This window comes from Rattus norvegicus, unplaced genomic scaffold, assembly GCF_021556685.1.
Source record: "Rattus norvegicus strain SHRSP/BbbUtx unplaced genomic scaffold, alternate assembly SHRSP_T2T unassigned-0000063, whole genome shotgun sequence".
Classification (NCBI taxonomy): Eukaryota; Metazoa; Chordata; class Mammalia; order Rodentia; family Muridae; genus Rattus; species Rattus norvegicus.
The window spans coordinates 124,265-148,914 of NW_028238803.1; the positions used below are offsets into that span (position 1 = coordinate 124,265).

Here is a 24,650-nt window from a genome sequence, read left to right on the forward strand (position 1 = left end):
ATGTGCCCTACGACTGAGTTAAATCCCCAACCCTAAAAATAGACTTTAAAAATGTCAGAGGAACCCCTCCTCTAGGATGTGCCTGAGCTGAATCACATAGGCGGGAGACTCTGCAGAATCTGCGGCCCTGAGCATCTGAGCGCGCTTCAAGTCTCCGATTAAATTTTAAAAATGGCCTCCAATAAAACTACATTGCAAAAATTGGGAAAAAAAAAAACAGAATGGAAAGAGTAAAAGAGTTGAAGATGCTGAGCCTGAAGAATTTGTGGTAGAAAAAGTACTGAACCATTGTGTAGTGAACTATTTCGTGAAGTGGAAGGGGTTTACAGATGCCGATAATACTTGGGTACCAGGAGAAAATTTAGATTGTCCAGAATTAATTGAAGCACTTCTTCATTCTCGAAAAGCTGGTAAAGAAAACGATTGTCCAAAAAGGAAATCTTTATCTGATAGTGAATCCGATGAGAGCAAATCGAAGAAGAGAGATGCTGCTGACAAGCAAAGGAGGCGAATATGAAGTGGCCTCAGATTGTCATCGCCTTCTATGAGGAGTGGCTGATTTGGCATTCTTGTACCGAAATGAAGTACAATAATTGTTTGCATATATAAATACACAATATTATATATATATGTATATAAAAAAAATATATATATATGAATGATCTGGATCTTGGGTTTTGAATTACTAGTGTGGATCAAAGAGCATCCTGATGAAAATCAAGTCTGATATGCTAGTTTTGAAAGCATTGGCAGTAGTTGGGAGATTTTTGGTTTTCGTTCTGCGTCAAAAGGCACTGACTCCTTTGAGCGAGTGAGAGCTCTCTGTAGTTGCTTCCTGTAACAGTAGAGTACTTGACACCATGTTGTATTTCCTCGGCTTGAAGAACAGCTTTTCTTAAACACTGGGGAGATTTTACAGTCATGACTCAAGTCAGAACTTATTTTTAACTGGGACACAGAAGGACCATTCTGGTTTGTGTGTGTGTGTGTGTGTGTGTGTGTGTGTGTGTGTGTGCGCGCGCGCGTTTGTTTGTATGCAGTGTATGCATAAAACACTTACATAACCTGTCTGTTTTAGCTTGCTTTTAATACTCAAAAGAGCTGAACGTGAAAACACAGGTTGATGAGAGGCCATCAGCCTGACCATTTTCCTGATACCATAACCTTTCGGATTAAGCAGAGTCTGTAATGTATTGGATAGTTTAAAAGCAAGCCCATCAGAATTGATGTATTATCAAATAAATACAGTAGTTTATTTTCATACCAACTCCACCTTCAGAAAACGGAATTAAACGAAGTAGTAGCTTGATTTAACAACAAGACTTGGCCTAGTGTGGTGGTGTGCACCTTTAATGCCAGAACTCTAGAGGCAGGTGGAGCTGTGATTTAAGAGGCCAGCTGATCTACAGAGGCAGGTCCGAGTCAGCTGTTCTGTGTAAAGGTTCCTCTGGTTGAAACATTCCTTTGTAGGAAGTTAAAATCTGTACTAAAAGGTTATGATTCATGGAATCTGTTTGATGTGGAAGTAGAATCATGGTTAGAGCTGATGTTGGCCATTAAGTCCTGCTGTGGTTTAGTCCCTGGAAGCTCTGGTTGGTTGGTGTTGTTGTTCATATGGGGTCTCAAGTCCCTTCAAGCTCTTTTAGTCCTTTCTCTGATTTCTTCAACTGGGGTCCTGCGCTCAGTTCACTGGTTTGTTGCTCGCATTCACCTATGTATCTGCCGTATTCTGGCTGTGTCAATGAATAGTTTTATATTCCTTAAAAAAATGTCAGAAGAGCCTACAGCCATACCACCCGGAACGCGCCCGATCTCGTCTGATCTCGGAAGCTAAGCAGGGTCGGGCATGCTTAGTACGTGGATGGGAGACCACCTGGGATACCGGGTGCTGTAGGCTTTTGGGGGTTGGGGATTTAACTCAGTGGTAGAGCTCTTGCCAGGCAATCAAAATCAGGAGCTCAGGAGCTCAGGAGGAGCTCAGGAGCTCAGGAGGAGCTCAGGAGCTCAGGAGGAGCTCAGGAGCTCAGGAGGAGCTCAGGAGCTCAGGAGGAGCTCAGGAGCTCAGGAGGAGCTCAGGAGCTCAGGAGGAGCTCAGGAGCTCAGGAGGAGCTCAGGAGCTCAGGAGGAGCTCAGGAGCTCAGGAGGAGCTCAGGAGCTCAGGAGCTCAGGAGGAGCTCAGGAGCTCAGGAGGAGCTCAGGAGCTCAGGAGCTCAGGAGGAGCTCAGGAGCTCAGGAGCTCAGGAGGAGCTCAGGAGCTCAGGAGGAGCTCAGGAGCTCAGGAGGAGCTCAGGAGCTCAGGAGGAGCTCAGGAGCTCAGGAGGAGCTCAGGAGCTCAGGAGCTCAGGAGCTCAGGAGCTCAGGAGGAGATTTCAGGACAGCAGGGATACACAGTGAGACCATGTGCGTAACAATCCAACAGAAACCAAAACAACAAAGCAACCTTAAAAAACCCATCCCAAAACAAACCAAACCACACCAACAAACAGAAATAGACTTTACAACTTTTTTAAAAAAGATGTATTTCTTATATATAAGTACACTGTAGCTGTCTTCAGACACACCAGAAGAGGGCATCAGATCTCACTACAGATGGCTGTGAGACACCATGTCGTTGCTGGGATTTGAACTCAGAACCTCTGGAAGAGCAGTCAGTGCTCTTAACCACTAAGCCATCCTTCCAGCCCGACTTCACAACTTTTATTTTGCCTTTTTTTTTCCTTTCCCAGAGCTAAGGATCGAACCCAGGGCCTTGTGCTTGCTAGGCATGTGCCCTACGACTGAGTTAAATCCCCAACCCTAAAAATAGACTTTAAAAATGTCAGAGGAACCCCTCCTCTAGGATGTGCCTGAGCTGAATCACATAGGCGGGAGACTCTGCAGAATCCGCGGCCCTGAGCATCTGAGCGCGCTTCAAGTCTCCGATTAAATTTTAAAAATGGCCTCCAATAAAACTACATTGCAAAAATTGGGAAAAAAAAAAAACAGAATGGAAAGAGTAAAAGAGTTGAAGATGCTGAGCCTGAAGAATTTGTGGTAGAAAAAGTACTGAACCATTGTGTAGTGAACTATTTCGTGAAGTGGAAGGGGTTTACAGATGCCGATAATACTTGGGTACCAGGAGAAAATTTAGATTGTTCAGAATCAATTGAAGCACTTCTTCATTCTCGAAAAGCTGGTAAAGAAAACGATTGTCCAAAAAGGAAATCTTTATCTGATAGTGAATCCGATGAGAGCAAATCGAAGAAGAGAGATGCTGCTGACAAGCAAAGGAGGCGAATATGAAGTGGCCTCAGATTGTCATCGCCTTCTATGAGGAGTGGCTGATTTGGCATTCTTGTACCGAAATGAAGTACAATAATTGTTTGCATATATAAATACACAATATTATATATATATGTATATAAAAATATATATATATATATGAATGATCTGGATCTTGGGTTTTGAATTACTAGTGTGGATCAAAGGGCATCCTGATGAAAATCAAGTCTGATATGCTAGTTTTGAAAGCATTGGCAGTAGTTGGGAGATTTTTGGTTTTCGTTCTGCGTCAAAAGGCACTGACTCCTTTGAGTGAGTGAGAGCTCTCTGTAGTTGCTTCCTGTAACAGTAGAGTACTTGACACCATGTTGTATTTCCTCGGCTTGAAGAACAGCTTTTCTTAAACACTGGGGAGATTTTACAGTCATGACTCAAGTCAGAACTTATTTTTAACTGGGACACAGAAGGACCATTCTGGTTTGTGTGTGTGTGTGTGTGTGTGTGTGTGTGTGTGCGCGCGCGTCTGTTTGTATGCAGTGTATGCATAAAACACTTACATAACCTGTCTGTTTTAGCTTGCTTTTAATACTCAAAAGAGCTGAACGTGAAAACACAGGTTGATGAGAGGCCATCAGCCTGACCATTTTCCTGATACCATAACCTTTCGGATTAAGCAGAGTCTGTAATGTATTGGATAGTTTAAAAGCAAGCCAATCAGAATTCATGTATTATCAAATAAATACAGTAGTTTATTTTCATACCAACTCCACCTTCAGAAAACGGAATTAAACGAAGTAGTAGCTTGATTTAACAACAAGACTTGGCCTAGTGTGGTGGTGTGCACCTTTAATGCCAGAACTCTAGAGGCAGGTGGAGCTGTGATTTAAGAGGCCAGCTGATCTACAGAGGCAGGTCCGAGTCAGCTGTTCTGTGTAAAGGTTCCTCTGGTTGAAACATTCCTTTGTAGGAAGTTAAAATCTGTACTAAAAGGTTATGATTCATGGAATCTGTTTGATGTGGAAGTAGAATCATGGTTAGAGCTGATGTTGGCCATTAAGTCCTGCTGTGGTTTAGTCCCTGGAAGCTCTGGTTGGTTGGTGTTGTTGTTCATATGGGGTCTCAAGTCCCTTCAAGCTCTTTTAGTCCTTTCTCTGATTTCTTCAACTGGGGTCCTGCGCTCAGTTCACTGGTTTGTTGCTCGCATTCACCTATGTATCTGCCGTATTCTGGCTGTGTCAATGAATAGTTTTATATTCCTTAAAAAAATGTCAGAAGAGCCTACAGCCATACCACCCGGAACGCGCCCGATCTCGTCTGATCTCGGAAGCTAAGCAGGGTCGGGCATGCTTAGTACGTGGATGGGAGACCACCTGGGATACCGGGTGCTGTAGGCTTTTGGGGGTTGGGGATTTACTCAGTGGTAGAGCTCTTGCCAGGCAATCAAAATCAGGAGCTCAGGAGCTCAGGAGCTCAGGAGCTCAGGAGCTCAGGAGCTCAGGAGCTCAGGAGCTCAGGAGCTCAGGAGCTCAGGAGCTCAGGAGCTCAGGAGCTCAGGAGCTCAGGAGCTCAGGAGGAGATTTCAGGACAGCAGGGATACACAGTGAGACCATGTGCGTAACAAACCAACAGAAACCAAAACAACAAAGCAACCTTAAAAAACCCATCCCAGAACAAACCAAACCACACCAACAAACAGAAATAGACTTTACAACTTTTTTAAAAAAGATGTATTTCTTATATATAAGTACACTGTAGCTGTCTTCAGACACACCAGAAGAGGGCATCAGATCTCACTACAGATGGCTGTGAGACACCATGTCGTTGCTGGGATTTGAACTCAGAACCTCTGGAAGAGCAGTCAGTGCTCTTAACCACTAAGCCATCCTTCCAGCCCGACTTCACAACTTTTATTTTGCCTTTTTTTTTCCTTTCCCAGAGCTAAGGATCGAACCCAGGGCCTTGTGCTTGCTAGGCATGTGCCCTACGACTGAGTTAAATCCCCAACCCTAAAAATAGACTTTAAAAATGTCAGAGGAACCCCTCCTCTAGGATGTGCCTGAGCTGAATCACATAGGCGGGAGACTCTGCAGAATCCGCGGCCCTGAGCATCTGAGCGCGCTTCAAGTCTCCGATTAAATTTTAAAAATGGCCTCCAATAAAACTACATTGCAAAAATTGGGAAAAAAAAAACAGAATGGAAAGAGTAAAAGAGTTGAAGATGCTGAGCCTGAAGAATTTGTGGTAGAAAAAGTACTGAACCATTGTGTAGTGAACTATTTCGTGAAGTGGAAGGGGTTTACAGATGCCGATAATACTTGGGTACCAGGAGAAAATTTAGATTGTTCAGAATTAATTGAAGCACTTCTTCATTCTCGAAAAGCTGGTAAAGAAAACGATTGTCCAAAAAGGAAATCTTTATCTGATAGTGAATCCGATGAGAGCAAATCGAAGAAGAGAGATGCTGCTGACAAGCAAAGGAGGCGAATATGAAGTGGCCTCAGATTGTCATCGCCTTCTATGAGGAGTGGCTGATTTGGCATTCTTGTACCGAAATGAAGTACAAAAATTGTTTGCATATATAAATACACAATATTATATATATATGTATATAAAAATATATATATATATATATGAATGATCTGGATCTTGGGTTTTGAATTACTAGTGTGGATCAAAGAGCATCCTGATGAAAATCAAGTCTGATATGCTAGTTTTGAAAGCATTGGCAGTAGTTGGGAGATTTTTGGTTTTCGTTCTGCGTCAAAAGGCACTGACTCCTTTGAGCGAGTGAGAGCTCTCTGTAGTTGCTTCCTGTAACAGTAGAGTACTTGACACCATGTTGTATTTCCTCGGCTTGAAGAACAGCTTTTCTTAAACACTGGGGAGATTTTACAGTCATGACTCAAGTCAGAACTTATTTTTAACTGGGACACAGAAGGACCATTCTGGTTTGTGTGTGTGTGTGTGTGTGTGTGTGTGTGTGTGTGTTTGTGTGTGTGTGTGCGCGCGCGTTTGTTTGTATGCAGTGTATGCATAAAACACTTACATAACCTGTCTGTTTTAGCTTGCTTTTAATACTCAAAAGAGCTGAACGTGAAAACACAGGTTGATGAGAGGCCATCAGCCTGACCATTTTCCTGATACCATAACCTTTCGGATTAAGCAGAGTCTGTAATGTATTGGATAGTTTAAAAGCAAGCCCATCAGAATTGATGTATTATCAAATAAATACAGTAGTTTATTTTCATACCAACTCCACCTTCAGAAAACGGAATTAAACGAAGTAGTAGCTTGATTTAACAACAAGACTTGGCCTAGTGTGGTGGTGTGCACCTTTAATGCCAGAACTCTAGAGGCAGGTGGAGCTGTGATTTAAGAGGCCAGCTGATCTACAGAGGCAGGTCCGAGTCAGCTGTTCTGTGTAAAGGTTCCTCTGGTTGAAACATTCCTTTGTAGGAAGTTAAAATCTGTACTAAAAGGTTATGATTCATGGAATCTGTTTGATGTGGAAGTAGAATCATGGTTAGAGCTGATGTTGGCCATTAAGTCCTGCTGTGGTTTAGTCCCTGGAAGCTCTGGTTGGTTGGTGGTGTGTTCATATGGGGTCTCAAGTCCCTTCAAGCTCTTTTAGTCCTTTCTCTGATTTCTTCAACTGGGGTCCTGCGCTCAGTTCACTGGTTTGTTGCTCGCATTCACCTATGTATCTGCCGTATTCTGGCTGTGTCAATGAATAGTTTTATATTCCTTAAAAAAATGTCAGAAGAGCCTACAGCCATACCACCCGGAACGCGCGCGATCTCGTCTGATCTCGGAAGCTAAGCAGGGTCGGGCATGCTTAGTACGTGGATGGGAGACCACCTGGGATACCGGGTGCTGTAGGCTTTTGGGGGTTGGGGATTTAACTCAGTGGTAGAGCTCTTGCCAGGCAATCAAAATCAGGAGCTCAGGAGCTCAGGAGCTCAGGAGCTCAGGAGCTCAGGAGCTCAGGAGCTCAGGAGCTCAGGAGCTCAGGAGCTCAGGAGCTCAGGAGCTCAGGAGCTCAGGAGCTCAGGAGCTCAGGAGCTCAGGAGGAGATTTCAGGACAGCAGGGATACACAGTGAGACCATGTGCGTAACAAACCAACAGAAACCAAAACAACAAAGCAACCTTAAAAAACCCATCCCAGAACAAACCAAACCACACCAACAAACAGAAATAGACTTTACAACTTTTTTAAAAAAGATGTATTTCTTATATATAAGTACACTGTAGCTGTCTTCAGACACACCAGAAGAGGGCATCAGATCTCACTACAGATGGCTGTGAGACACCATGTCGTTGCTGGGATTTGAACTCAGAACCTCTGGAAGAGCAGTCAGTGCTCTTAACCACTAAGCCATCCTTCCAGCCCGACTTCACAACTTTTATTTTGCCTTTTTTTTTCCTTTCCCAGAGCTAAGGATCGAACCCAGGGCCTTGTGCTTGCTAGGCATGTGCCCTACGACTGAGTTAAATCCCCAACCCTAAAAATAGACTTTAAAAATGTCAGAGGAACCCCTCCTCTAGGATGTGCCTGAGCTGAATCACATAGGCGGGAGACTCTGCAGAATCCGCGGCCCTGAGCATCTGAGCGCGCTTCAAGTCTCCGATTAAATTTTAAAAATGGCCTCCAATAAAACTACATTGCAAAAATTGGGAAAAAAAAAAAACCAGAATGGAAAGAGTAAAAGAGTTGAAGATGCTGAGCCTGAAGAATTTGTGGTAGAAAAAGTACTGAACCATTGTGTAGTGAACTATTTCGTGAAGTGGAAGGGGTTTACAGATGCCGATAATACTTGGGTACCAGGAGAAAATTTAGATTGTCCAGAATTAATTGAAGCACTTCTTCATTCTCGAAAAGCTGGTAAAGAAAACGATTGTCCAAAAAGGAAATCTTTATCTGATAGTGAATCCGATGAGAGCAAATCGAAGAAGAGAGATGCTGCTGACAAGCAAAGGAGGCGAATATGAAGTGGCCTCAGATTGTCATCGCCTTCTATGAGGAGTGGCTGATTTGGCATTCTTGTACCGAAATGAAGTACAATAATTGTTTGCATATATAAATACACAATATTATATATATATGTATATAAAAATATATATATATATGAATGATCTGGATCTTGGGTTTTGAATTACTAGTGTGGATCAAAGAGCATCCTGATGAAAATCAAGTCTGATATGCTAGTTTTGAAAGCATTGGCAGTAGTTGGGAGATTTTTGGTTTTCGTTCTGCGTCAAAAGGCACTGACTCCTTTGAGCGAGTGAGAGCTCTCTGTAGTTGCTTCCTGTAACAGTAGAGTACTTGACACCATGTTGTATTTCCTCGGCTTGAAGAACAGCTTTTCTTAAACACTGGGGAGATTTTACAGTCATGACTCAAGTCAGAACTTATTTTTAACTGGGACACAGAAGGACCATTCTGGTTTGTGTGTGTGTGTGTGTGTGTGTGTGTGTGTGTGTGTGTGCGCGCGCGTTTGTTTGTATGCAGTGTATGCATAAAACACTTACATAACCTGTCTGTTTTAGCTTGCTTTTAATACTCAAAAGAGCTGAACGTGAAAACACAGGTTGATGAGAGGCCATCAGCCTGACCATTTTCCTGATACCATAACCTTTCGGATTAAGCAGAGTCTGTAATGTATTGGATAGTTTAAAAGCAAGCCCATCAGAATTCATGTATTATCAAATAAATACAGTAGTTTATTTTCATACCAACTCCACCTTCAGAAAACGGAATTAAACGAAGTAGTAGCTTGATTTAACAACAAGACTTGGCCTAGTGTGGTGGTGTGCACCTTTAATGCCAGAACTCTAGAGGCAGGTGGAGCTGTGATTTAAGAGGCCAGCTGATCTACAGAGGCAGGTCCGAGTCAGCTGTTCTGTGTAAAGGTTCCTCTGGTTGAAACATTCCTTTGTAGGAAGTTAAAATCTGTACTAAAAGGTTATGATTCATGGAATCTGTTTGATGTGGAAGTAGAATCATGGTTAGAGCTGATGTTGGCCATTAAGTCCTGCTGTGGTTTAGTCCCTGGAAGCTCTGGTTGGTTGGTGTTGTTGTTCATATGGGGTCTCAAGTCCCTTCAAGCTCTTTTAGTCCTTTCTCTGATTTCTTCAACTGGGGTCCTGCGCTCAGTTCACTGGTTTGTTGCTCGCATTCACCTATGTATCTGCCGTATTCTGGCTGTGTCAATGAATAGTTTTATATTCCTTAAAAAAATGTCAGAAGAGCCTACAGCCATACCACCCGGAACGCGCCCGATCTCGTCTGATCTCGGAAGCTAAGCAGGGTCGGGCATGCTTAGTACGTGGATGGGAGACCACCTGGGATACCGGGTGCTGTAGGCTTTTGGGGGTTGGGGATTTAACTCAGTGGTAGAGCTCTTGCCAGGCAATCAAAATCAGGAGCTCAGGAGCTCAGGAGCTCAGGAGCTCAGGAGCTCAGGAGCTCAGGAGCTCAGGAGCTCAGGAGCTCAGGAGCTCAGGAGCTCAGGAGCTCAGGAGCTCAGGAGCTCAGGAGCTCAGGAGATTTCAGGACAGCAGGGATACACAGTGAGACCATGTGCGTAACAAACCAACAGAAACCAAAACAACAAAGCAACCTTAAAAAACCCATCCCAAAACAAACCAAACCACACCAACAAACAGAAATAGACTTTACAACTTTTTTAAAAAAGATGTATTTCTTATATATAAGTACACTGTAGCTGTCTTCAGACACACCAGAAGAGGGCATCAGATCTCACTACAGATGGCTGTGAGACACCATGTCGTTGCTGGGATTTGAACTCAGAACCTCTGGAAGAGCAGTCAGTGCTCTTAACCACTAAGCCATCCTTCCAGCCCGACTTTACAACTTTTATTTTGCCTTTTTTTTTCCTTCCCCAGAGCTAAGGATCGAACCCAGGGCCTTGTGCTTGCTAGGCATGTGCCCTACGACTGAGTTAAATCCCCAACCCTAAAAATAGACTTTAAAAATGTCAGAGGAACCCCTCCTCTAGGATGTGCCTGAGCTGAATCACATAGGCGGGAGACTCTGCAGAATCCGCGGCCCTGAGCATCTGAGCGCGCTTCAAGTCTCCGATTAAATTTTAAAAATGGCCTCCAATAAAACTACATTGCAAAAATTGGGAAAAAAAAAAACAGAATGGAAAGAGTAAAAGAGTTGAAGATGCTGAGCCTGAAGAATTTGTGGTAGAAAAAGTACTGAACCATTGTGTAGTGAACTATTTCGTGAAGTGGAAGGGGTTTACAGATGCCGATAATACTTGGGTACCAGGAGAAAATTTAGATTGTCCAGAATTAATTGAAGCACTTCTTCATTCTCGAAAAGCTGGTAAAGAAAACGATTGTCCAAAAAGGAAATCTTTATCTGATAGTGAATCCGATGAGAGCAAATCGAAGAAGAGAGATGCTGCTGACAAGCAAAGGAGGCGAATATGAAGTGGCCTCAGATTGTCATCGCCTTCTATGAGGAGTGGCTGATTTGGCATTCTTGTACCGAAATGAAGTACAATAATTGTTTGCATATATAAATACACAATATTATATATATATGTATATAAAATATATATATATATATATGAATGATCTGGATCTTGGGTTTTGAATTACTAGTGTGGATCAAAGAGCATCCTGATGAAAATCAAGTCTGATATGCTAGTTTTGAAAGCATTGGCAGTAGTTGGGAGATTTTTGGTTTTCGTTCTGCGTCAAAAGGCACTGACTCCTTTGAGCGAGTGAGAGCTCTCTGTAGTTGCTTCCTGTAACAGTAGAGTACTTGACACCATGTTGTATTTCCTCGGCTTGAAGAACAGCTTTTCTTAAACACTGGGGAGATTTTACAGTCATGACTCAAGTCAGAACTTATTTTTAACTGGGACACAGAAGGACCATTCTGGTTTGTGTGTGTGTGTGTGTGTGTGTGTGTGTGTGTGTGTGTGTGCGCGCGCGTTTGTTTGTATGCAGTGTATGCATAAAACACTTACATAACCTGTCTGTTTTAGCTTGCTTTTAATACTCAAAAGAGCTGAACGTGAAAACACAGGTTGATGAGAGGCCATCAGCCTGACCATTTTCCTGATACCATAACCTTTCGGATTAAGCAGAGTCTGTAATGTATTGGATAGTTTAAAAGCAAGCCCATCAGAATTGATGTATTATCAAATAAATACAGTAGTTTATTTTCATACCAACTCCACCTTCAGAAAACGGAATTAAACGAAGTAGTAGCTTGATTTAACAACAAGACTTGGCCTAGTGTGGTGGTGTGCACCTTTAATGCCAGAACTCTAGAGGCAGGTGGAGCTGTGATTTAAGAGGCCAGCTGATCTACAGAGGCAGGTCCGAGTCAGCTGTTCTGTGTAAAGGTTCCTCTGGTTGAAACATTCCTTTGTAGGAAGTTAAAATCTGTACTAAAAGGTTATGATTCATGGAATCTGTTTGATGTGGAAGTAGAATCATGGTTAGAGCTGATGTTGGCCATTAAGTCCTGCTGTGGTTTAGTCCCTGGAAGCTCTGGTTGGTTGGTGTTGTTGTTCATATGGGGTCTCAAGTCCCTTCAAGCTCTTTTAGTCCTTTCTCTGATTTCTTCAACTGGGGTCCTGCGCTCAGTTCACTGGTTTGTTGCTCGCATTCACCTATGTATCTGCCGTATTCTGGCTGTGTCAATGAATAGTTTTATATTCCTTAAAAAAATGTCAGAAGAGCCTACAGCCATACCACCCGGAACGCGCCCGATCTCGTCTGATCTCGGAAGCTAAGCAGGGTCGGGCATGCTTAGTACGTGGATGGGAGACCACCTGGGATACCGGGTGCTGTAGGCTTTTGGGGGTTGGGGATTTAACTCAGTGGTAGAGCTCTTGCCAGGCAATCAAAATCAGGAGCTCAGGAGCTCAGGAGCTCAGGAGCTCAGGAGCTCAGGAGCTCAGGAGCTCAGGAGCTCAGGAGCTCAGGAGCTCAGGAGCTCAGGAGCTCAGGAGCTCAGGAGCTCAGGAGCTCAGGAGCTCAGGAGCTCAGGAGCTCAGGAGCTCAGGAGCTCAGGAGCTCAGGAGCTCAGGAGCTCAGGAGCTCAGGAGCTCAGGAGCTCAGGAGCTCAGGAGCTCAGGAGGAGATTTCAGGACAGCAGGGATACACAGTGAGACCATGTGCGTAACAAACCAACAGAAACCAAAACAACAAAGCAACCTTAAAAAACCCATCCCAGAACAAACCAAACCACACCAACAAACAGAAATAGACTTTACAACTTTTTTAAAAAAGATGTATTTCTTATATATAAGTACACTGTAGCTGTCTTCAGACACACCAGAAGAGGGCATCAGATCTCACTACAGATGGCTGTGAGACACCATGTCGTTGCTGGGATTTGAACTCAGAACCTCTGGAAGAGCAGTCAGTGCTCTTAACCACTAAGCCATCCTTCCAGCCCGACTTCACAACTTTTATTTTGCCTTTTTTTTTCCTTTCCCAGAGCTAAGGATCGAACCCAGGGCCTTGTGCTTGCTAGGCATGTGCCCTACGACTGAGTTAAATCCCCAACCCTAAAAATAGACTTTAAAAATGTCAGAGGAACCCCTCCTCTAGGATGTGCCTGAGCTGAATCACATAGGCGGGAGACTCTGCAGAATCCGCGGCCCTGAGCATCTGAGCGCGCTTCAAGTCTCCGATTAAATTTTAAAAATGGCCTCCAATAAAACTACATTGCAAAAATTGGGAAAAAAAAAAACAGAATGGAAAGAGTAAAAGAGTTGAAGATGCTGAGCCTGAAGAATTTGTGGTAGAAAAAGTACTGAACCATTGTGTAGTGAACTATTTCGTGAAGTGGAAGGGGTTTACAGATGCCGATAATACTTGGGTACCAGGAGAAAATTTAGATTGTCCAGAATTAATTGAAGCACTTCTTCATTCTCGAAAAGCTGGTAAAGAAAACGATTGTCCAAAAAGGAAATCTTTATCTGATAGTGAATCCGATGAGAGCAAATCGAAGAAGAGAGATGCTGCTGACAAGCAAAGGAGGCGAATATGAAGTGGCCTCAGATTGTCATCGCCTTCTATGAGGAGTGGCTGATTTGGCATTCTTGTACCGAAATGAAGTACAATAATTGTTTGCATATATAAATACACAATATTATATATATATGTATATAAAAATATATATATATATGAATGATCTGGATCTTGGGTTTTGAATTACTAGTGTGGATCAAAGAGCATCCTGATGAAAATCAAGTCTGATATGCTAGTTTTGAAAGCATTGGCAGTAGTTGGGAGATTTTTGGTTTTCGTTCTGCGTCAAAAGGCACTGACTCCTTTGAGCGAGTGAGAGCTCTCTGTAGTTGCTTCCTGTAACAGTAGAGTACTTGACACCATGTTGTATTTCCTCGGCTTGAAGAACAGCTTTTCTTAAACACTGGGGAGATTTTACAGTCATGACTCAAGTCAGAACTTATTTTTAACTGGGACACAGAAGGACCATTCTGGTTTGTGTGTGTGTGTGTGTGTGTGTGTGTGTGTGTGTGTGTGCGCGCGCGTTTGTTTGTATGCAGTGTATGCATAAAACACTTACATAACCTGTCTGTTTTAGCTTGCTTTTAATACTCAAAAGAGCTGAACGTGAAAACACAGGTTGATGAGAGGCCATCAGCCTGACCATTTTCCTGATACCATAACCTTTCGGATTAAGCAGAGTCTGTAATGTATTGGATAGTTTAAAAGCAAGCCCATCAGAATTCATGTATTATCAAATAAATACAGTAGTTTATTTTCATACCAACTCCACCTTCAGAAAACGGAATTAAACGAAGTAGTAGCTTGATTTAACAACAAGACTTGGCCTAGTGTGGTGGTGTGCACCTTTAATGCCAGAACTCTAGAGGCAGGTGGAGCTGTGATTTAAGAGGCCAGCTGATCTACAGAGGCAGGTCCGAGTCAGCTGTTCTGTGTAAAGGTTCCTCTGGTTGAAACATTCCTTTGTAGGAAGTTAAAATCTGTACTAAAAGGTTATGATTCATGGAATCTGTTTGATGTGGAAGTAGAATCATGGTTAGAGCTGATGTTGGCCATTAAGTCCTGCTGTGGTTTAGTCCCTGGAAGCTCTGGTTGGTTGGTGTTGTTGTTCATATGGGGTCTCAAGTCCCTTCAAGCTCTTTTAGTCCTTTCTCTGATTTCTTCAACTGGGGTCCTGCGCTCAGTTCACTGGTTTGTTGCTCGCATTCACCTATGTATCTGCCGTATTCTGGCTGTGTCAATGAATAGTTTTATATTCCTTAAAAAAATGTCAGAAGAGCCTACAGCCATACCACCCGGAACGCGCCCGATCTCGTCTGATCTCGGAAGCTAAGCAGGGTCGGGCATGCTTAGTACGTGGATGGGAGACCACCTGGGATACCGGGTGCTGTAGGCTTTTGGGGGTTGGGGATTTAACTCAGTGGTAGAGCTCTTGCCAGGCAATCAAAATCAGGAGCTCTCAGGAGCTCAGGAGCTCAGGAGCTCAGGAGCTCAGGAGCTCAGGAGCTCAGGAGCTCAGGAGCTCAGGAGCTCAGGAGCTCAGGAGCTCAGGAGCTCAGGAGCTCAGGAGCTCAGGAGCTCAGGAGATTTCAGGACAGCAGGGATACACAGTGAGACCATGTGCGTAACAAACCAACAGAAACCAAAACAACAAAGCAACCTTAAAAAACCCATCCCAAAACAAACCAAACCACACCAACAAACAGAAATAGACTTTACAACTTTTTTAAAAAAGATGTATTTCTTATATATAAGTACACTGTAGCTGTCTTCAGACACACCAGAAGAGGGCATCAGATCTCACTACAGATGGCTGTGAGACACCATGTCGTTGCTGGGATTTGAACTCAGAACCTCTGGAAGAGCAGTCAGTGCTCTTAACCACTAAGCCATCCTTCCAGCCCGACTTTACAACTTTTATTTTGCCTTTTTTTTTCCTTCCCCAGAGCTAAGGATCGAACCCAGGGCCTTGTGCTTGCTAGGCATGTGCCCTACGACTGAGTTAAATCCCCAACCCTAAAAATAGACTTTAAAAATGTCAGAGGAACCCCTCCTCTAGGATGTGCCTGAGCTGAATCACATAGGCGGGAGACTCTGCAGAATCCGCGGCCCTGAGCATCTGAGCGCGCTTCAAGTCTCCGATTAAATTTTAAAAATGGCCTCCAATAAAACTACATTGCAAAAATTGGGAAAAAAAAAAACAGAATGGAAAGAGTAAAAGAGTTGAAGATGCTGAGCCTGAAGAATTTGTGGTAGAAAAAGTACTGAACCATTGTGTAGTGAACTATTTCGTGAAGTGGAAGGGGTTTACAGATGCCGATAATACTTGGGTACCAGGAGAAAATTTAGATTGTCCAGAATTAATTGAAGCACTTCTTCATTCTCGAAAAGCTGGTAAAGAAAACGATTGTCCAAAAAGGAAATCTTTATCTGATAGTGAATCCGATGAGAGCAAATCGAAGAAGAGAGATGCTGCTGACAAGCAAAGGAGGCGAATATGAAGTGGCCTCAGATTGTCATCGCCTTCTATGAGGAGTGGCTGATTTGGCATTCTTGTACCGAAATGAAGTACAATAATTGTTTGCATATATAAATACACAATATTATATATATATGTATATAAAATATATATATATATATATGAATGATCTGGATCTTGGGTTTTGAATTACTAGTGTGGATCAAAGAGCATCCTGATGAAAATCAAGTCTGATATGCTAGTTTTGAAAGCATTGGCAGTAGTTGGGAGATTTTTGGTTTTCGTTCTGCGTCAAAAGGCACTGACTCCTTTGAGCGAGTGAGAGCTCTCTGTAGTTGCTTCCTGTAACAGTAGAGTACTTGACACCATGTTGTATTTCCTCGGCTTGAAGAACAGCTTTTCTTAAACACTGGGGAGATTTTACAGTCATGACTCAAGTCAGAACTTATTTTTAACTGGGACACAGAAGGACCATTCTGGTTTGTGTGTGTGTGTGTGTGTGTGTGTGTGTGTGTGTGTGTGTGTGCGCGCGCGTTTGTTTGTATGCAGTGTATGCATAAAACACTTACATAACCTGTCTGTTTTAGCTTGCTTTTAATACTCAAAAGAGCTGAACGTGAAAACACAGGTTGATGAGAGGCCATCAGCCTGACCATTTTCCTGATACCATAACCTTTCGGATTAAGCAGAGTCTGTAATGTATTGGATAGTTTAAAAGCAAGCCCATCAGAATTGATGTATTATCAAATAAATACAGTAGTTTATTTTCATACCAACTCCACCTTCAGAAAACGGAATTAAACGAAGTAGTAGCTTGATTTAACAACAAGACTTGGCCTAGTGTGGTGGTGTGCACCTTTAATGCCAGAACTCTAGAGGCAGGTGGAGCTGTGATTTAAGAGGCCAGCTGATCTACAGAGGCAGGTCCGAGTCAGCTGTTCTGTGTAAAGGTTCCTCTGGTTGAAACATTCCTTTGTAGGAAGTTAAAATCTGTACTAAAAGGTTATGATTCATGGAATCTGTTTGATGTGGAAGTAGAATCATGGTTAGAGCTGATGTTGGCCATTAAGTCCTGCTGTGGTTTAGTCCCTGGAAGCTCTGGTTGGTTGGTGTTGTTGTTCATATGGGGTCTCAAGTCCCTTCAAGCTCTTTTAGTCCTTTCTCTGATTTCTTCAACTGGGGTCCTGCGCTCAGTTCACTGGTTTGTTGCTCGCATTCACCTATGTATCTGCCGTATTCTGGCTGTGTCAATGAATAGTTTTATATTCCTTAAAAAAATGTCAGAAGAGCCTACAGCCATACCACCCGGAACGCGCCCGATCTCGTCTGATCTCGGAAGCTAAGCAGGGTCGGGCATGCTTAGTACGTGGATGGGAGACCACCTGGGATACCGGGTGCTGTAGGCTTTTGGGGGTTGGGGATTTAACTCAGTGGTAGAGCTCTTGCCAGGCAATCAAAATCAGGAGCTCAGGAGCTCAGGAGCTCAGGAGCTCAGGAGCTCAGGAGCTCAGGAGCTCAGGAGCTCAGGAGCTCAGGAGCTCAGGAGCTCAGGAGCTCAGGAGCTCAGGAGCTCAGGAGCTCAGGAGCTCAGGAGCTCAGGAGCTCAGGAGCTCAGGAGCTCAGGAGCTCAGGAGGAGATTTCAGGACAGCAGGGATACACAGTGAGACCATGTGCGTAACAAACCAACAGAAACCAAAACAACAAAGCAACCTTAAAAAACCCATCCCAGAACAAACCAAACCACACCAACAAACAGAAATAGACTTTACAACTTTTTTAAAAAAGATGTATTTCTTATATATAAGTACACTGTAGCTGTCTTCAGACACACCAGAAGAGGGCATCAGATCTCACTACAGATGGCTGTGAGACACCATGTCGTTGCTGGGATTTGAACTCAGAACCTCTGGAAGAGCAGTCAGTGCTCTTAACCACTAAGCCATCCTTCCAGCCCGACTTCACAACTTTTATTTTGCCTTTTTTTTTCCTTTCCCAGAGCTAAGGATCGAACCCAGGGCCTTGTGCTTGCTAGGCATGTGCCCTACGACTGAGTTAAATCCCCAACCCTAAAAATAGACTTTAAAAATGTCAGAGGAACCCCTCCTCTAGGATGTGCCTGAGCTGAATCACATAGGCGGGAGACTCTGCAGAATCCGCGGCCCTGAGCATCTGAGCGCGCTTCAAGTCTCCGATTAAATTTTAAAAATGGCCTCCAATAAAACTACATTGCAAAAATTGGGAAAAAAAAAACAGAATGGAAAGAGTAAAAGAGTTGAAGATGCTGAGCCTGAAGAATTTGTGGTAGAAAAAGTACTGAACCATTGTGTAGTGAACTATTTCGTGAAGTGGAAGGGGTTTACAGATGCCGATAATACTTGGGTACCAGGAGAAAATTTAGATTGTCCAGAATTAATTGAAGCACTTCTTCATTCTCGAAAAGCTGGTAAAGAAAACGATTGTCCAAAAAGGAAATCTTTATCTGATAGTGAATCCGATGAGAGCAAATCGAAGAAGAGAGATGCTGCTGACAAGCAAAGGAGGCGAATATGAAGTGGCCTCAGATTGTCATCGCCTTCTATGAGGAGTGGCTGATTTGGCATTCTTGTACCGAAATGAAGTACAATAATTGTTTGCATATATAAATACACAATATTATATATATATGTATATAAAATATATATATATATATATGAATGATCTGGATCTTGGGTTTTGAATTACTAGTGTGGATCAAAGAGCATCCTGATGAAAATCAAGTCTGATATGCTAGTTTTGAAAGCATTGGCAGTAGTTGGGAGATTTTTGGTTTTCGTTCTGCGTCAAAAGGCACTGACTCCTTTGAGCGAGTGAGAGCTCTCTGTAGTTGCTTCCTGTAACAGTAGAGTACTTGACACCATGTTGTATTTCCTCGGCTTGAAGAACAGCTTTTCTTAAACACTGGGGAGATTTTACAGTCATGACTCAAGTCAGAACTTATTTTTAACTGGGACACAGAAGGACCATTCTGGTTTGTGTGTGTGTGTGTGTGTGTGTGTGTGTGTGTGTGTGTGCGCGTTTGTTTGTATGCAGTGTATGCATAAAACACTTACATAACCTGTCTGTTTTAGCTTGCTTTTAATACTCAAAAGAGCTGAACGTGAAAACACAGGTTGATGAGAGGCCATCAGCCTGACCATTTTCCTGATACCATAACCTTTCGGATTAAGCAGAGTCTGTAATGTATTGGATAGTTTAAAAGCAAGCCCATCAGAATTGATGTATTATCAAATAAATACAGTAGTTTATTTTCATACCAACTCCACCTTCAGAAAACGGAATTAAACGAAGTAGTAGCTTGATTTAACAACAAGACTTGGCCTAGTGTGGTGGTGTGCACCTTTAATGCCAGAACTCTAGAGGCAGGTGGAGCTGTGATTTAAGAGGCCAGCTGATCTACAGAGGCAGGTCCGAGTCAGCTGTTCTGTGTAAAGGTTCCTCTGGTTGAAACATTCCTTTGTAGGAAGTTAAAATCTGTACTAAAAGGTTATGATTCATGGAATCTGTTTGATGTGGAAGTAGAATCATGGTTAGAGCTGATGTTGGCCATTAAGTCCTGCTGTGGTTTAGTCCCTGGAAGCTCTGGTTGGTTGGTGTTGTTGTTCATATGGGGTCTCAAGTCCCTTCAAGCTCTTTTAGTCCTTTCTCTGATTTCTTCAACTGGGGTCCTGCGCTCAGTTCACTGGTTTGTTGCTCGCATTCACCTATGTATCTGCCGTATTCTGGCTGTGTCAATGAATAGTTTTATATTCCTTAAAAAAATGTCAGAAGAGCCTACAGCCATACCACCCGGAACGCGCCCGATCTCGTCTGATCTCGGAAGCTAAGCAGGGTCGGGCATGCTTAGTACGTGGATGGGAGACCACCTGGGATACCGGGTGCTGTAGGCTTTTGGGGGTTGGGGATTTAACTCAGTGGTAGAGCTCTTGCCAGGCAATCAAAATCAGGAGCTCAGGAGCTCAGGAGCTCAGGAGCTCAGGAGCTCAGGAGCTCAGGAGCTCAGGAGCTCAGGAGCTCAGGAGCTCAGGAGCTCAGGAGCTCAGGAGCTCAGGAGCTCAGGAGCTCAGGAGCTCAGGAGCTCAGGAGATTTCAGGACAGCAGGGATACACAGTGAGACCATGTGCGTAACAAACCAACAGAAACCAAAACAACAAAGCAACCTTAAAAAACCCATCCCAGAACAAACCAAACCACACCAACAAACAGAAATAGACTTTACAACTTTTTTAAAAAAGATGTATTTCTTATATATAAGTACACTGTAGCTGTCTTCAGACACACCAGAAGAGGGCATCAGATCTCACTACAGATGGCTGTGAGACACCATGTCGTTGCTGGGATTTGAACTCAGAACCTCTGGAAGAGCAGTCAGTGCTCTTAACCACTAAGCCATCCTTCCAGCCCGACTTCACAACTTTTATTTTGCCTTTTTTTTTCCTTCCCAGAGCTAAGGATCGAACCCAGGGCCTTGTGCTTGCTAGGCATGTGCCCTACGACTGAGTTAAATCCCCAACCCTAAAAATAGACTTTAAAAATGTCAGAGGAACCCCTCCTCTAGGATGTGCCTGAGCTGAATCACATAGGCGGGAGACTCTGCAGAATCCGCGGCCCTGAGCATCTGAGCGCGCTTCAAGTCTCCGATTAAATTTTAAAAATGGCCTCCAATAAAACTACATTGCAAAAATTGGGAAAAAAAAAACAGAATGGAAAGAGTAAAAGAGTTGAAGATGCTGAGCCTGAAGAATTTGTGGTAGAAAAAGTACTGAACCATTGTGTAGTGAACTATTTCGTGAAGTGGAAGGGGTTTACAGATGCCGATAATACTTGGGTACCAGGAGAAAATTTAGATTGTCCAGAATTAATTGAAGCACTTCTTCATTCTCGAAAAGCTGGTAAAGAAAACGATTGTCCAAAAAGGAAATCTTTATCTGATAGTGAATCCGATGAGAGCAAATCGAAGAAGAGAGATGCTGCTGACAAGCAAAGGAGGCGAATATGAAGTGGCCTCAGATTGTCATCGCCTTCTATGAGGAGTGGCTGATTTGGCATTCTTGTACCGAAATGAAGTACAATAATTGTTTGCATATATAAATACACAATATTATATATATATGTATATAAAAATATATATATATATGAATGATCTGGATCTTGGGTTTTGAATTACTAGTGTGGATCAAAGAGCATCCTGATGAAAATCAAGTCTGATATGCTAGTTTTGAAAGCATTGGCAGTAGTTGGGAGATTTTTGGTTTTCGTTCTGCGTCAAAAGGCACTGACTCCTTTGAGCGAGTGAGAGCTCTCTGTAGTTGCTTCCTGTAACAGTAGAGTACTTGACACCATGTTGTATTTCCTCGGCTTGAAGAACAGCTTTTCTTAAACACTGGGGAGATTTTACAGTCATGACTCAAGTCAGAACTTATTTTTAACTGGGACACAGAAGGACCATTCTGGTTTGTGTGTGTGTGTGTGTGTGTGTGTGTGTGTGTGTGTGTGCGCGCGCGTTTGTTTGTATGCAGTGTATGCATAAAACACTTACATAACCTGTCTGTTTTAGCTTGCTTTTAATACTCAAAAGAGCTGAACGTGAAAACACAGGTTGATGAGAGGCCATCAGCCTGACCATTTTCCTGATACCATAACCTTTCGGATTAAGCAGAGTCTGTAATGTATTGGATAGTTTAAAAGCAAGCCCATCAGAATTGATGTATTATCAAATAAATACAGTAGTTTATTTTCATACCAACTCCACCTTCAGAAAACGGAATTAAACGAAGTAGTAGCTTGATTTAACAACAAGACTTGGCCTAGTGTGGTGGTGTGCACCTTTAATGCCAGAACTCTAGAGGCAGGTGGAGCTGTGATTTAAGAGGCCAGCTGATCTACAGAGGCAGGTCCGAGTCAGCTGTTCTGTGTAAAGGTTCCTCTGGTTGAAACATTCCTTTGTAGGAAGTTAAAATCTGTACTAAAAGGTTATGATTCATGGAATCTGTTTGATGTGGAAGTAGAATCATGGTTAGAGCTGATGTTGGCCATTAAGTCCTGCTGTGGTTTAGTCCCTGGAAGCTCTGGTTGGTTGGTGTTGTTGTTCATATGGGGTCTCAAGTCCCTTCAAGCTCTTTTAGTCCTTTCTCTGATTTCTTCAACTGGGGTCCTGCGCTCAGTTCACTGGTTTGTTGCTCGCATTCACCTATGTATCTGCCGTATTCTGGCTGTGTCAATGAATAGTTTTATATTCCTTAAAAAAATGTCAGAAGAGCCTACAGCCATACCACCCGGAACGCGCCCGATCTCGTCTGATCTCGGAAGCTAAGCAGGGTCGGGCATGCTTAGTACGTGGATGGGAGACCACCTGGGATACCGGGTGCTGTAGGCTTTTGGGGGTTGGGGATTTAACTCAGTGGTAGAGCTCTTGCCAGGCAATCAAAATCAGGAGCTCAGGAGCTCAGGAGCTCAGGAGCTCAGGAGCTCAGGAGCTCAGGAGCTCAGGAGCTCAGGAGCTCAGGAGCTCAGGAGCTCAGGAGCTCAGGAGCTCAGGAGGAGATTTCAGGACAGCAGGGATACACAGTGAGACCATGTGCGTAACAAACCAACAGAAACCAAAACAACAAAGCAACCTTAAAAAACCCATCCCAAAACAAACCAAACCACACCAACAAACAGAAATAGACTTTACAACTTTTTTAAAAAAGATGTATTTCTTATATATAAGTACACTGTAGCTGTCTTCAGACACACCAGAAGAGGGCATCAGATCTCACTACAGATGGCTGTGAGACACCATGTCGTTGCTGGGATTTGAACTCAGAACCTCTGGAAGAGCAGTCAGTGCTCTTAACCACTAAGCCATCCTTCCAGCCCGACTTTACAACTTTTATTTTGCCTTTTTTTTTCCTTCCCCAGAGCTAAGGATCGAACCCAGGGCCTTGTGCTTGCTAGGCATGTGCCCTACGACTGAGTTAAATCCCCAACCCTAAAAATAGACTTTAAAAATGTCAGAGGAACCCCTCCTCTAGGATGTGCCTGAGCTGAATCACATAGGCGGGAGACTCTGCAGAATCCGCGGCCCTGAGCATCTGAGCGCGCTTCAAGTCTCCGATTAAATTTTAAAAATGGCCTCCAATAAAACTACATTGCAAAAATTGGGAAAAAAAAAAACAGAATGGAAAGAGTAAAAGAGTTGAAGATGCTGAGCCTGAAGAATTTGTGGTAGAAAAAGTACTGAACCATTGTGTAGTGAACTATTTCGTGAAGTGGAAGGGGTTTACAGATGCCGATAATACTTGGGTACCAGGAGAAAATTTAGATTGTCCAGAATTAATTGAAGCACTTCTTCATTCTCGAAAAGCTGGTAAAGAAAACGATTGTCCAAAAAGGAAATCTTTATCTGATAGTGAATCCGATGAGAGCAAATCGAAGAAGAGAGATGCTGCTGACAAGCAAAGGAGGCGAATATGAAGTGGCCTCAGATTGTCATCGCCTTCTATGAGGAGTGGCTGATTTGGCATTCTTGTACCGAAATGAAGTACAATAATTGTTTGCATATATAAATACACAATATTATATATATATGTATATAAAATATATATATATATATATGAATGATCTGGATCTTGGGTTTTGAATTACTAGTGTGGATCAAAGAGCATCCTGATGAAAATCAAGTCTGATATGCTAGTTTTGAAAGCATTGGCAGTAGTTGGGAGATTTTTGGTTTTCGTTCTGCGTCAAAAGGCACTGACTCCTTTGAGCGAGTGAGAGCTCTCTGTAGTTGCTTCCTGTAACAGTAGAGTACTTGACACCATGTTGTATTTCCTCGGCTTGAAGAACAGCTTTTCTTAAACACTGGGGAGATTTTACAGTCATGACTCAAGTCAGAACTTATTTTTAACTGGGACACAGAAGGACCATTCTGGTTTGTGTGTGTGTGTGTGTGTGTGTGTGTGTGTGTGTGTGTGTGCGCGCGCGTTTGTTTGTATGCAGTGTATGCATAAAACACTTACATAACCTGTCTGTTTTAGCTTGCTTTTAATACTCAAAAGAGCTGAACGTGAAAACACAGGTTGATGAGAGGCCATCAGCCTGACCATTTTCCTGATACCATAACCTTTCGGATTAAGCAGAGTCTGTAATGTATTGGATAGTTTAAAAGCAAGCCCATCAGAATTGATGTATTATCAAATAAATACAGTAGTTTATTTTCATACCAACTCCACCTTCAGAAAACGGAATTAAACGAAGTAGTAGCTTGATTTAACAACAAGACTTGGCCTAGTGTGGTGGTGTGCACCTTTAATGCCAGAACTCTAGAGGCAGGTGGAGCTGTGATTTAAGAGGCCAGCTGATCTACAGAGGCAGGTCCGAGTCAGCTGTTCTGTGTAAAGGTTCCTCTGGTTGAAACATTCCTTTGTAGGAAGTTAAAATCTGTACTAAAAGGTTATGATTCATGGAATCTGTTTGATGTGGAAGTAGAATCATGGTTAGAGCTGATGTTGGCCATTAAGTCCTGCTGTGGTTTAGTCCCTGGAAGCTCTGGTTGGTTGGTGTTGTTGTTCATATGGGGTCTCAAGTCCCTTCAAGCTCTTTTAGTCCTTTCTCTGATTTCTTCAACTGGGGTCCTGCGCTCAGTTCACTGGTTTGTTGCTCGCATTCACCTATGTATCTGCCGTATTCTGGCTGTGTCAATGAATAGTTTTATATTCCTTAAAAAAATGTCAGAAGAGCCTACAGCCATACCACCCGGAACGCGCCCGATCTCGTCTGATCTCGGAAGCTAAGCAGGGTCGGGCATGCTTAGTACGTGGATGGGAGACCACCTGGGATACCGGGTGCTGTAGGCTTTTGGG

General features: G+C 43.1%; 15 pseudogenes; all 15 read left to right on the forward strand.

The window, feature by feature from the left end:
• The first annotated feature begins 171 nt into the window (after nt 1-171).
• On the forward strand, nt 172-609 carry LOC147997767 (chromobox protein homolog 3 pseudogene; annotated as a pseudogene).
• Nucleotides 610-1,779: 1,170 nt separating this feature from the next.
• On the forward strand, nt 1,780-1,897 carry LOC147997768 (5S ribosomal RNA; annotated as a pseudogene).
• Nucleotides 1,898-4,537: 2,640 nt separating this feature from the next.
• On the forward strand, nt 4,538-4,655 carry LOC147997769 (5S ribosomal RNA; annotated as a pseudogene).
• Nucleotides 4,656-7,025: 2,370 nt separating this feature from the next.
• On the forward strand, nt 7,026-7,143 carry LOC147997770 (5S ribosomal RNA; annotated as a pseudogene).
• A 2,367-nt stretch (nt 7,144-9,510) lies between these two features.
• Nucleotides 9,511-9,628, forward strand: LOC147997771 (5S ribosomal RNA; annotated as a pseudogene).
• A 749-nt stretch (nt 9,629-10,377) lies between these two features.
• On the forward strand, nt 10,378-10,815 carry LOC147997772 (chromobox protein homolog 3 pseudogene; annotated as a pseudogene).
• A 1,172-nt stretch (nt 10,816-11,987) lies between these two features.
• On the forward strand, nt 11,988-12,105 carry LOC147997773 (5S ribosomal RNA; annotated as a pseudogene).
• Nucleotides 12,106-12,961: 856 nt separating this feature from the next.
• On the forward strand, nt 12,962-13,399 carry LOC147997774 (chromobox protein homolog 3 pseudogene; annotated as a pseudogene).
• A 1,167-nt stretch (nt 13,400-14,566) lies between these two features.
• On the forward strand, nt 14,567-14,684 carry LOC147997775 (5S ribosomal RNA; annotated as a pseudogene).
• A 759-nt stretch (nt 14,685-15,443) lies between these two features.
• LOC147997776 (chromobox protein homolog 3 pseudogene) lies at nt 15,444-15,881 on the forward strand (annotated as a pseudogene).
• Nucleotides 15,882-17,055: 1,174 nt separating this feature from the next.
• Nucleotides 17,056-17,173, forward strand: LOC147997777 (5S ribosomal RNA; annotated as a pseudogene).
• Nucleotides 17,174-19,576: 2,403 nt separating this feature from the next.
• LOC147997778 (5S ribosomal RNA) lies at nt 19,577-19,694 on the forward strand (annotated as a pseudogene).
• A 2,368-nt stretch (nt 19,695-22,062) lies between these two features.
• LOC147997779 (5S ribosomal RNA) lies at nt 22,063-22,180 on the forward strand (annotated as a pseudogene).
• Nucleotides 22,181-22,916: 736 nt separating this feature from the next.
• On the forward strand, nt 22,917-23,316 carry LOC147997780 (chromobox protein homolog 3 pseudogene; annotated as a pseudogene).
• A 1,210-nt stretch (nt 23,317-24,526) lies between these two features.
• Nucleotides 24,527-24,644, forward strand: LOC147997781 (5S ribosomal RNA; annotated as a pseudogene).
• Nucleotides 24,645-24,650: the final 6 nt, after the last annotated feature.